General features: G+C 34.8%; 1 protein-coding gene and 1 long non-coding RNA gene across 2 annotated transcripts in view; one reads left to right on the top strand and one right to left on the bottom strand.

The window, feature by feature from the left end:
• Positions 1–12,984, bottom strand: part of PIEZO2 (piezo type mechanosensitive ion channel component 2) — a 655,528-nt gene that overhangs the window by 442,759 nt on the left and 199,785 nt on the right. The window lies entirely within an intron of this gene.
• Positions 10,659–11,548, top strand: LOC128660851 (uncharacterized). Its single transcript, XR_008402589.1, has 2 exons — positions 10,659–10,757; positions 11,476–11,548. It is a non-coding gene; the product is annotated as an uncharacterized LOC128660851 (long non-coding RNA).

Raw genomic sequence — 12,984 nt, 5'->3', positions numbered from 1 at the left:
ACACTCGCTTTACAATTGGTTCATAAATGATATATCATCTATGTGAGTGATCTTATGTATTAAATGTTAATAGGTAGGTTCCTTTGCTTCCCATATTGTCAGATTAATTCAAAATAATATATATGTGTGTTTGTTGAGATTTGATTACAATAGGTTGTAGTATTGAAGACGTAATATTACTAATAAAATGCAGATCTTATCCCTTATACCAGTTACGATTCTAATATGGGACGCTTCTGCTTTTTATTTTGTGCATTACTCGTTTCGTTAGTTCAGTTAGGAGCGGCACGTAAATGAGCAGGTTCTATTGGTCTTTTGAAACACTCCCAGTTCTAGCGTAATCCAATAAAACATTCATCTTTATGTGTGTAGGCAACGTGATGTCACGTAGGTGTATTTGGAGATACCTCATAGTATCTACATTGAATCATAATACCTTATATTATGCAGATCATTTTTATTGTCAGTGACTCACTCTCCCTTCAAAGAACACTTATACTTGGGGTTGTATAAAATTATAACTCAATGTGACTCGTGATTCAGGATTTCCTATTGGTCCATTTGACACTCCCACCTTGGGTATCGTCCATTCAGAGCGCCATGTTTTGTATACATGCTGGTCGTAGGTTTGCTTTAATCTAGTAATACCCCAATTGGTTTACATATTATACCTTTTATAATTTTTAATTTTAATATAATGTCCAGGTTGTAAATAGACATTAAGCGTTCTAATCAGTACATATATTTGGTGATAAAATGTCACTGGAAACCGGGGATCAATTTCAGCAGTAGGATGTCCTTATTAAAGTGACATTGATTTTTTCTTCTTATGTGTTGTCCTCCTATAATTAGGATCGCTTTGTCAGAGTGCCTAAAGGTAATAGTAAATTGGGGTTCGAGAACAATAGGTATTTATTAATCCTAGAATATAGTGTAAGTTTATTTTAATAACTAATACATTTTCTAGGTGTACAATTGCCGCCCATAGCACTTCCCATACCTATAACTTATTCCTTCCCATAATCTAATAACTCTATGTGCAACTGACACACTTTTTGGCTCAATTATAAAGAATGAATGCCAGAAAATTGCATAATATGAGGACAATACATGCCCAGTATTACATAATACTAATATGTGTTTTCACACTAAGAAAGTATAATGAATGTAATCACAGGTAATGATATGTTAGAAATATTATGCATTCAAGATGTCAAGCCATACTGAATATTAGAAGTTAAGTCTTTATTTATGACCTATAGTTGAGATAAGTAATCTAATATGAGGTTGATTAACACTGTAGAGGTGGGCACTATTAATTGAGAAATATCGTTCTCGAACCCCAATATTCTATTACCTTTAGGCACTCTGACAAAGCGATCCTAATTATAGGAGGACAACACATAAGAAGAAAAAATCAATGCACAAAATAAAAAGCAGAAGCGTCCCATATTAGAATCGTAACTGGTATAAGGGATAAGATCTGCATTTTATTAGTAATATTACGTCTTCAATACTACAACCGATTGTAATCAAATCTCAACAAACACACATATATATTCTTTTGAATTAAGGACTGACAATATGGGAAGCAAAGGAACCTACCTATTAACATTTAATACATAAGATCACTCACATAGATGATATATCATTTATGAACCAATTGTAAAGCGAGTGTATCTTACAATCCCTCAATATACAGGGATTGGATTAAAAGTAGGAGTGTTCCCACATTAACTGATGATTGGTTAAAGGATGATGCATAGTGCTATTTAAAGGGGTGGCACCCGGGCCTCGGTTTGTCCATAGCATTGAGAAAGGCTGATAGTACAGCTGAAACTAGTTTGCTACTGATATTTTTTGTGCACTTATTTGCATGATTGTTTTTAACTTTAGTAGTCCGTTGTCCCTGTCACCTGAAGCCGAGGGAGCTGCTATCGGCCAGGAAACAGGGGGACAATTGAGACTTAGTTTAACTGATAGGTACTCTGTGGTATTTAGGCCGGTATTTTAAATTATATATTAAAGTTTTGCTTTTTAATTGACTTTTCACAGGAATGAGTGCTTGCTTAACCACCAGCTTTAACTGAGGTTCTCTTACCTCTCCTCCTCCAATTAACAGCATCAGAGGTGACATGAACTTTAGTGGTATAATATTAAAAATGATTCAGTGATGTTTATGTTTTGTTTTCAGGTGGTGTGACCACATAAATGCTGAACTCATTGTAAGCACAAGGGACATTATACCCAAGTGTTGAATTACTTGAAAGTAATGCAGCATATCTGTAAAAAATTACTAGAACATTTCACATGAACATCTCTATAAAAAAGGGAGATGTTTTATCTCAAAATAATCTCAGTAGCCACATTTCCTCCTAAAGGAATATTAACCAGCCAGTCAGTACAGTAGTCCCAGGACTTGCAAGGGAGTGTGCATCTGACATTTGTAGGCACAGTCACTTTGGCCTAGATTTGGAGTTTGGCGGTAGATGGGCTGTTAACGCTACGCAGGCTTTTTTCTGGCCGCACCATAAAATTAACTCTGGTATCGAGAGTTCAAAAAAATGCTGCGTTAGGCTCCAAAAAAGGAGCGTAGAGCATTTTTACCGCAAATGCAACTCTCGATACCAGAGTTGCTTACGGACGCGGCCAGCCTCAAAAACGTGCTCGTGCACGATTCTCCCATAGGAAACAATGGGGCTGTTTGAGCTGAAAAAAAACCTAACACCTGCAAAAAAGCAGCGTTCAGCTCCTAACGCAGCCCCATTGTTTCCTATGGGGAAACACTTCCTACGTCTGCACCTAACACCCTAACATGTACCCCGAGTCTAAACACCCCTAACCTTACACTTATTAACCCCTAATCTGCCTCCCCCGCTATCGCTGACCCCTGCATATTATTATTAACCCCTAATCTGCCGCTCCGTAAACCGCCGCAACCTACGTTATCCCTATGTACCCCTAATCTGCTGCCCCTAACACCGCCGACCCCTATATTATATTTATTAACCCCTAATCTGCCCCCCTCAACGTCGCCGACACCTGCCTACACTTATTAACCCCTAATCTGCCGAGCGGACCTGAGCGCTACTATAATAAAGTTATTAACCCCTAATCCGCCTCACTAACCCTATCATAAATAGTATTAACCCCTAATCTGCCCTCCCTAACATCGCCGACACCTAACTTCAATTATTGACCCCTAATCTGACGACCGGAGCTCACCGCTACTATAATAAATGGATTAACCCCTAAAGCTAAGTCTAACCCTAACACTAACACCCCCCTAACTTAAATATAATTTAAATCTAACAAAATTAATTAACTCTTATTAACGAAATTATTCCTATTTAAAGCTAAATACTTACCTGTAAAATACATCCTAATATAGCTACAATATAAATTATAATTATATTGTAGCTATTTTAGGATTAATATTTATTTTACAGGCAACTTTGTAATTATTTTAACCAGGTACAATAGCTATTAAATAGTTAAGAACTATTTAATAGTTACCTAGTTAAAATAATAACAAAATTACCTGTAAAATAAATCCTAACCTAAGTTATAATTAAACCTAACACTACCCTATCAATAAATTAATTAAATAAAATACCTACAATTACCTACAATTAACCTAACACTACACTATCAATAAATAAATTAAATACAATTGCTACAAATAACTACAATTACATAAACTAACTAAAGTACAAAAAATAAAAAAGAACTAAGTTACAAAAAATAAAAAAATATTTACAAACATAAGAAAAATATTACAACAATTTTAAACTAATTACACCTACTCTAAGCCCCCTAATAAAATAACAAAGACCCCCAAAATAAAAAAATGCCCTACCCTATTCTAAATTAATAGAGTTAAAAGCTCTTTTACCTTACCAGCCCTGAACAGGGCCCTTTGCGGGGCATGCCCCAAGAAAATTAGCTCTTTTGCCTGTAAAAAAAAACATACAATACCCCCCCCCCCAACATTACAACCCACCACCCACATACCCCTAATCTAACCCAAACCCCCCTTAAATAAACCTAACACTAAGCCCCTGAAGATCTTCCTACCTTGTCTTCACCTCACCGGGTATCACCGATCGGTCCTGCCTCCGATATCTTCATCCAACCCAAGCGGGGGCTAGACATCCACTGATGAAGTCCAGAAGAGGGTCCAAAGTCTTCCTCCTATCCGGCAAGAAGAGGACATCCGGACCGGCAAACATCTTCATCCAAGCGGCATCTTCGATCTTCTTCCATCTGGTGCGGAGCGGGTCCATGTTGAAGCAGCCGACGCGGATCCATCCTCTTCTTCCGGCGTCTCCCGACGAATGACGGTTCCTTTAAGGGACGTCATCCAAGATGGCGTCCCTCGAATTCCGATTGGCTGATAGGATTCTATCAGCCAATCGGAATTAAGGTAGGAATATTCTGATTGGCTGATGGAATCAGCCAATCAGAATCAAGTTCAATCCTATTGGCTGATCCAATCAGCCAATCAGATTGAGCTCGCATTCTATTTGCTGATCGGAACAGCCAATAGAATGCGAGCTCAATCTGATTGGCTGATTGTATCAGCCAATCAGATTGAACTTGATTCTGATTGGCTGATTCCATCAGCCAATCAGAATATTCCTACCTTAATTCCGATTGGCTGATAGAATCCTATCAGCCAATCGGAATTCGAGGGACGCCATCTTGGATGACGTCCCTTAAAGGAACCGTCATTCGTCGGGAGACGCCGGAAGAAGAGGATGGATCCGCGTCGGCTGCTTCAACATGGACCCGCTCCGCACCAGATGGAAGAAGATCGAAGATGCCGCTTGGATGAAGATGTTTGCCGGTCCGGATGTCCTCTTCTTGCCGGATAGGAGGAAGACTTTGGACCCTCTTCTGGACTTCTTCAGTGGATGTCTAGCCCCCACTTGGGTTGGATGAAGATATCGGAGCCAGGACCGATCGGTGATACCCGGTGAGGTGAAGACAAGGTAGGAAGATCTTCAGGGGCTTAGTGTTAGGTTTATTTAAGGGGGGTTTGGGTTAGATTAGGGGTATGTGGGTGGTGGGTTGTAATGTTGGGTGGGGGGTATTGTATGTTTTTTTTTACAGGCAAAAGAGCTGATTTTCTTGGGGCATGCCCCGCAAAGGGCCCTGTTCAGGGCTGGTAAGGTAAAAGAGCTTTTAACTCTATTAATTTAGAATAGGGTAGGGCATTTTTTTATTTTGGGGGTCTTTGTTATTTTATTAGGGGGCTTAGAGTAGGTGTAATTAGTTTAAAATTGTTGTAATATTTTTCTTATGTTTGTAAATATTTTTTTATTTTTTGTAACTTAGTTCTTTTTTATTTTTTGTACTTTAGTTAGTTTATGTAATTGTAGTTATTTGTAGCAATTGTATTTAATTTATTTATTGATAGTGTAGTGTTAGGTTAATTGTAGGTAATTGTAGGTATTTTATTTAATTAATTTATTGATAGGGTAGTGTTAGGTTTAATTATAACTTAGGTTAGGATTTATTTTACAGGTAATTTTGTTATTATTTTAACTAGGTAACTATTAAATAGTTCTTAACTATTTAATAGCTATTGTACCTGGTTAAAATAATTACAAAGTTGCCTGTAAAATAAATATTAATCCTAAAATAGCTACAATATAATTATAATTTATAGTTTAGCTATATTAGGATTTATTTTACAGGTAAGTATTTAGCTTTAAATAGGAATAATTTATTTAATAAGAGTTAATTAATTTCGTTAGATTTAAATTATATTTAAGTTAGGGGGGTGTTAGTGTTAGGGTTAGACTTAGCTTTAGGGGTTAATACATTTATTAGAATAGCGGCGAGATTCGGTCGGCAGATTAGGGGTTAATAATTGAAGTTAGGTGTCGGCGATGTTAGGGAGGGCAGATTAGGGGTTAATACTATTTATGATAGGGTTAGTGAGGCGGATTAGGGGTTAATAACTTTATTATAGTAGCGCTCAGGTCCGCTCGGCAGATTAGGGGTTAATAAGTGTAGGCAGGTGTCGGCGACGTTGAGGGGGGCAGATTAGGGGTTAATAAATATAATATAGGGGTCGGCGGTGTTAGGGGCAGCAGATTAGGGGTACATAAGGATAACGTAGGTGGCGGCGCTTTGCGGTCGGCAGATTAGGGGTTAATTATTGTAGGTAGCTGGCTGCGACGTTGTGGGGGGCAGGTTAGGGGTTAATAAATATAATACAGGGGTTGGCGGGGTTAGGGGCAGCAGATTAGGGGTACATAAGTATAACGTAGGTGGCGGTCGGCAGATTAGGGGTTAAAAAAATTTAATCGAGTGGCGGCGATGTGGGGGGACCTCGGTTTAGGGGTACATAGGTAGTTTATGGGTGTTAGTGTACTTTAGAGTACAGTAGTTAAGAGCTTTATGAACCGGCGTTAGCCCAGAAAGCTCTTAACTCCTGCTTTTTTTCTGCGGCTGGAGTTTTGTCGTTAGAGCTCTAACGCTCACTTCAGAAACGACTCTAAATACCGGCGTTAGAAAGATCCCATTGAAAAGATAGGATACGCAATTGATGTAAGGGGATCTGCGGTATGGAAAAGTCGCGGCTGAAAAGTGAGCGTTAGACCCTTTAATCACTGACTCCAAATACCGGCGGTAGCCTAAAACCAGCGTTAGGAGCCTCTAACGCTGGTTTTCACGGCTAACGCCAAACTCCAAATCTAGGCCTTTATTTCTATCCTCAGTTTAAGGAAGTTAAGTATGAACCCACAAGGTTTCAGTGAAATGCCACAAGATCATAGTAAAGCAAAATGTAAATTCAGCACAGATGAAGTTGATTGGCTGTTTTTTCCACAATGCAGATGACAGTAAAACTTGTGAGGTAAAACATCTTCCTTTTTACATAAGGATGTTCATGTGATATTTTCTTGCCAGCTTTTTACAGTTATGCTTTATCACTTTCTAATGATTTAGCATATGGGTATTATGCCACTTAAAAAAAAAAAAGCCTCAGAACAGAGTTTTGAAGTTTGAGGTTGTTTCTATATGTATATAGCTAGCTTTATGAGTATATGTGCACCAAAAGCACATCTCTCAACAGTTCACTGAGTCTTTCTGTGACATGTGTGCTGTGGATACAGTCAGACATGCTGTGGGTGGGGTTTGGTTGAGTCAGGTGTATCATGAACAGAGCCGGGCAGTCCCTGGAAACCAAGACATTTACCTTGACAGGGGAAAGTCACAGAAAGGACAGCAGGAAGACCTCTCAACTCACATCAACTCAGCAATATCCAGGGTGGTTGTGAGTAGGGATGGGCGAATGTGTTTATATTCAAATTCTATAATCGAATGCTATTTACAGTTTTCGAATGTCACTTTTAAAGTGATTAGATTAGATTGAATGTCCACATTCGAAATTTTGAATGTAACATTCAACTTAACAAACCCAATTCAGAAGTTCAATAGTTCATATGGTAGGGAATTTAGTAAATTGATACATACAAATATTTCACTTTGAATGTATCTATTTTGAATATTGCATAATTCGAATATTACATTTAAAGAAAGCATTAAAAATACTATTACATTAAACGAATGTTGGAATGTTGTACTAACATTTGAAATTTGAAAAGAACAAACTAATGTGTTAAAATTTGTTTAATTTTTCTAATGTTGCAAAATATCCGGTACAGGTATGTTATAGCTTATGAGTCGGGGCACAATTAGCTGTTCCATTCATTGTTAAATATAGGATAAACCTTATTTATTACTTTATTTTCTGTAATTTCTATAAAAATTCTCTCTGACTATTGTGCAAATAATATTATTATTATCTGTTATTTATAGAGCACCATCATTTTATTCAGTGCTATGCCAGGTTTACAAACAATACATATATTATAGATATAAAACAAATTGAGAGAAATGCAAGGGAGTCGACCATGAGGGAACATTTGGTGCTGTTGTCTAAAAGAGTTTAAAGCAGTAGATTTATAATCTTAGGGTAAGAACTTTTAGGGTTTAGATTTTTTTTTATTATTTTAAGGTTATATGTTCATTGTGAGCTTTGAGCAGTTGGGGTTAGTTAGCTTCACGGGGTTGCAATCAGGATTCATTGGAGAGATTATTAACTTTTGCTTTGGGGTTCTGATATCTGAGATTATGGAAAAGAACGCTTAAGAGAATTTTCCATTATGGAAGATTATGTGGGAAATTCCTTAGATGCTAGGGTGTAGTGTATTGCATTGAGAGAATTGGGTAGGGTGACAATTAAGTGTTGGAAATGGGGCATTGTTTGGGGGAGATCTTGCTTAGTCTACAACCCGTTGGATGTTGGAGTTTGTGTTGGGGAGTTTACTAGTGGGTCTGGTGCACTTGAGAGTTAATTGGAATTGGGAGGTCTTTGTTACACATAGCTGCAGGGTAGGAAGTAACATTACGGTTTATTATGGACGGGGGTGCATTTTATTTTCACAGTACCTCTAATATTTATATAATAGGAGTCATAAGTGCTGTAGCATGTGATCACTGTGACAAGTAACATGGAGCTTTTATAATTTAGTAACTCACAAAAACCAAACTGACAGTAAATAATAGTGATTTGAGTAAGATCCTGTCTTTGAATTACACGAATAGCTGTCAGAGCTTTTATCTTATACCCACACCATTTCAGTTGCAGGATTAAGATCAAGTTTAAAAATCCCTAAATATTGTATTTCTCCTTAGATTATAAACAAATAAAAAACAATTAAGAAGTCTAATTTTGTGAAATGATTCACCTTCAAAAAAAGCATGAGTTTAACCATAATATCATATTTATCTGGTTTTAAACAACAAATTTAATATAACATTCTGCAGAGACACAAAGTCAAAAAGAAAATAAGTCAGATTTTACTTATGACATCATTTGACGCAGTTAAATAAAAAATACGATTTATTTACACAAGACTAGGCACTCAGAACGTAAAAAGAGCGTTTTTCTTGTATAGACAATAAAAGCATGTCAGGCCACAGATACATCTCTAAGGGAAAGAATATTGCAAATCACAGTGTTTTATGCAAAAATTAACACTTCTACAGCTAATATCAAATACCAATCCCTTTTGTGCTTTTCACACTATGATAAATCTGCATAACTGCAACATAAATCACTCAGGAATACTGAGATTAAAAATGATTACAAATAGTTAAGTAAAAAATTCTCATAAAAGACTTAATTTAGAATCTATAAGTTAGCTATTTTGTGCTGTTAACCCTTAGGCCTCGATGATTGAAAGTTCGTAATTTGCGGCGAGAAATGTGTATTTCTGTCTCGCAACTCTCGCAAATTTCACGCCTTGCGTAATGATCGTATAAAGTGGGCAGTCCATTGTAAACAATACGTTACGCGATAAGCTGTCCATAGTAAACTATAGACTTCGCCTCCTTATATCATTTCACGAACCTCGAAATGGGTTTCCATATATCATTGCGTCGCTTCGTAATTTTAATGAATCACTTTATTTCAGTTTGTGTTTGCATATTTCAAAATGTAAAACTACAGTTATAGTATATTGTCTAAATACGTTATATCGTATTATTTTTAAAATGAAATAAATATTGTAAATAATGTTATTCATGTTAATTCGCCAAAGGATGTCTGGCGAGATATGTATGTGAGTTGAATGTGCGATTCGTATGGCGTATGTTTTTATATCATCGTAACATATCTGTGAAACTTGCGAGATTTACTCAGGTTACGCCCATGGAACGCCCATTTTACGCCCTCTCCTTCGCAATGAAACTCTCCTTCGCAATGAATTCTGCTTTTACTGTTCTGGTTATATTTTGTTATTCTTTTTTATTGAAATCGTACAATAAATATTTTTACGCTCTTTATTTAGATATTTTCACTCATTTGTCTTATTACGAAATTGCGTATATGTTTTAAACAATGTTCAATGTGCAATATTTGTTAACCAATCATATTTATTGTTATATTATTTCTGTTACCATAATACCTTGCAATACATTTATGTACGCATATTTATGAGTACTTCCTTAATATTCTCCAATCACAGCGTATTTTACATTTTACTCTGGTTACATGTATATTTATATAGATATCATATTTTATTCTGTGAGGCAGTTGATGAGATATTTGAAAATGGTTGCTGAGAGGTTTACAGTTGTGGAGAATGAAATCCTTGTATCTGCTCTGGAGCCAAACTATGACATGCTTTTTGGACCACAGAGGCGTGACACTAGTTTAAAGACAAGGGATGCAATCTGGGAAGATATTGCTGAAATGGTTAATTTAAATGCCACACATATAAAGACTGTTGCTCAATGTCGCAAAAGGGTTGCAGACATTAAAAGGAAAGTTCAAAGAAAGAATAAGAGGAGGAGGCGATTTTTAAAATATGAAAGAATATTTATTAAACTTTTAATGTCTGTAAACCCTAATGTGGACATTGAGCAACAATCGACTTCAGCATCATCTTCCCAGACTTCTCCCTTGTGTGAAGAACATGTAGATGTCTCTGTTGGCCCAGAAAGTGATGTTTCACAGCAAAATAATTCTGAGGATGTGGATGAAGGTAATTTTTTTATTTTTTTATTTATTTAGTTAACATATCATGTTCCTTATAAAAAATTACATCAAGTTTATTTTAATTTAGTGCAAGAAGTTACTACATCACCAGCATTACTTGCTGAAAGCACTGAGGCAGCATGTGGAAGTGAACAATTTGAAAATCCAGCAATTCAAAATATTGAATTCATCATTACCGGTATATATGTGGATATTTTTATTTTATAATCATTTAGCATGTAAATTTAAACATCAATTTAAAGGGACAATGAACCCACATCCTTTAATTTGTGAATAAGATACAGCATGCAATTAAAATCAACTTTCTAGTTTACTCCTATTATCAAATGTTATACATTCTCTTGCTATCTTTATTCGAAAAGCTATAATGTAGGTTTTTGGCAATCAACCTGGGTTGTTCTTCTTGATTGTTGGATAAGTTCACACACAAATAAACAACTGCTGACCAAAATAATTGCTGGCTCCTTAGCTTACATGCCTTCTTTTTCAAATCAAGATAGCAAGAATATTATGAAACTTTGATAATCGTAGTAAATTAGATATTTTCTTAAAATTGCATGTTCTATGAGTGTGTTCAGTGTCCCTTTAAGCGTTATATTTTTTAATATATATTCATTTTTTTATATGACAAAGTTCCCTATAGACCAATATGTAAATCCCCTGATCTATAACATGTTAGGATATCTCCTTACATCTGCTAAGTTTAACCCCAAAAACCTGCTTCAGATTTGTAAATAATGTGAAAAGCACTTGTAATGGATGGTTATTAATTATGCCTCCATAAAAGGGATTTGTTATACATTAATGGATGCACAATATTTTATTTTCAATACTTGTAATATAGAAATTAATATATAAATATGTTTCTAAATAATTTCATTTATTTTTTGTATAAGATGATGAAAATGCAATTAGTACAAATGTGGTTGATGCTGCCAATGGAGAAGATTCTCAACCACATGAACAAGGTATGTATTCATTTACACCTTACCATGTTAATTTTTATGTTAATAAAGAATGTCACTTATATGTGTGTGCATTTTTAAATTAAATGTAAAAATAAAATTGTCACAGTTTTTATTTTTAACACATGAACTATCAATTCCTTTTTTCTTTTTTTCTTTATCATAACAATATTTTAAATATGTGCTTAGTGCAATTCAATTTTAATGTAGTTTAATATGATATTTGTTTTATGTCTAACAGGAAAAATGGAAGAGAATAAATGGGATAAAATGTGTCTTTTGATAGAGAATATAAACAACAATCTCACCATTTTAAAAGACTCTATGCTTCACAATTTAAAAAAAAAAAAACTTCACAATCAAAAAGTAAGAAGACTTTTAACCAGAGTGATTGAAAATCAAAAAGAACAGCGTGCTCTAATGTTCAGAGAAAGAAGGTGGGAGGGAAGGGCATTTTATTCTGGGGTTAAAACACGTGGTGGACCATTTTATCATCCACATTAATATCTTATGTTTGTTTTTTGGTTTGTTATTTAGAAAGTTAATAAAAAGAATGTTTACAATTGGTCTTTTTATTTGTTAGATTTATACACCATACAACACATTACATATTTTCACACATGTATTAAAGGGACGTGTACATTTGATTTATGATTTCAGTGTGGGGTGTTCACAAGTATGAATATATAATTATTGAACATGGATGTATATATCATTATCAAATCATGTTCTTACTTATATTAGTTTATAATACACATGTGTCTGCATATTTGTGTGCACTGTCCCTTTAATATTTTTCAAAAATAAACGTTACTAATATTTTACAAGTTTTTTATCTTCATTTATTTTAAATTACTATGTTTAACTCAAAGAATAATAATATACACATATTAAATTTATTTTCTTTTTCTATATTTTCTTATTGGTTTTTTACTAGCTTGAAGATTACCATCAGAATTCTGATGTCCTTTTCTTTTTCCATCAGAAATTATAACATCAGAATGTATTCCATCAATATCTGAATTACCTAAATTGGTTGATTCGGTTACAAATGAATTTAAATTTTCAGGATTTTCTGAAGACCTAACATTTACATTTAAAGGAGTATTAGTACAATCATTTTTTTGACATAATAAAATCATTGACTGAGCTATTGATTTTAAGGACTCACTAATGTGTTCCAAATGTGTATTACTTTTTTCAACAGAATCATTTAAATTTTTAATAGCATGATTTTGTTTAACTATTTCTTCCTTAAATTCAAGCATTGTGTTATTCATAATCTCAAGTCTGTCGCGTAATAAATCATTATGTTGTATTAATTTATAACTAAATTCACCAACATCCTTATAAAATTCATTGTCCTCAGGATTGTTCTCATTTTCTGATGGTAATGAATTATTTTCATTTTGTAAAAAAATTATTGTATGTTCAGCTTCA

This window comes from Bombina bombina, chromosome 5, assembly GCF_027579735.1.
Source record: "Bombina bombina isolate aBomBom1 chromosome 5, aBomBom1.pri, whole genome shotgun sequence".
NCBI classification, from domain to species: Eukaryota; Metazoa; Chordata; class Amphibia; order Anura; family Bombinatoridae; genus Bombina; species Bombina bombina.
The sequence above is the reverse complement of the archived record's forward strand: the minus strand, read 5'-3'. Positions and strand labels throughout refer to the sequence as shown.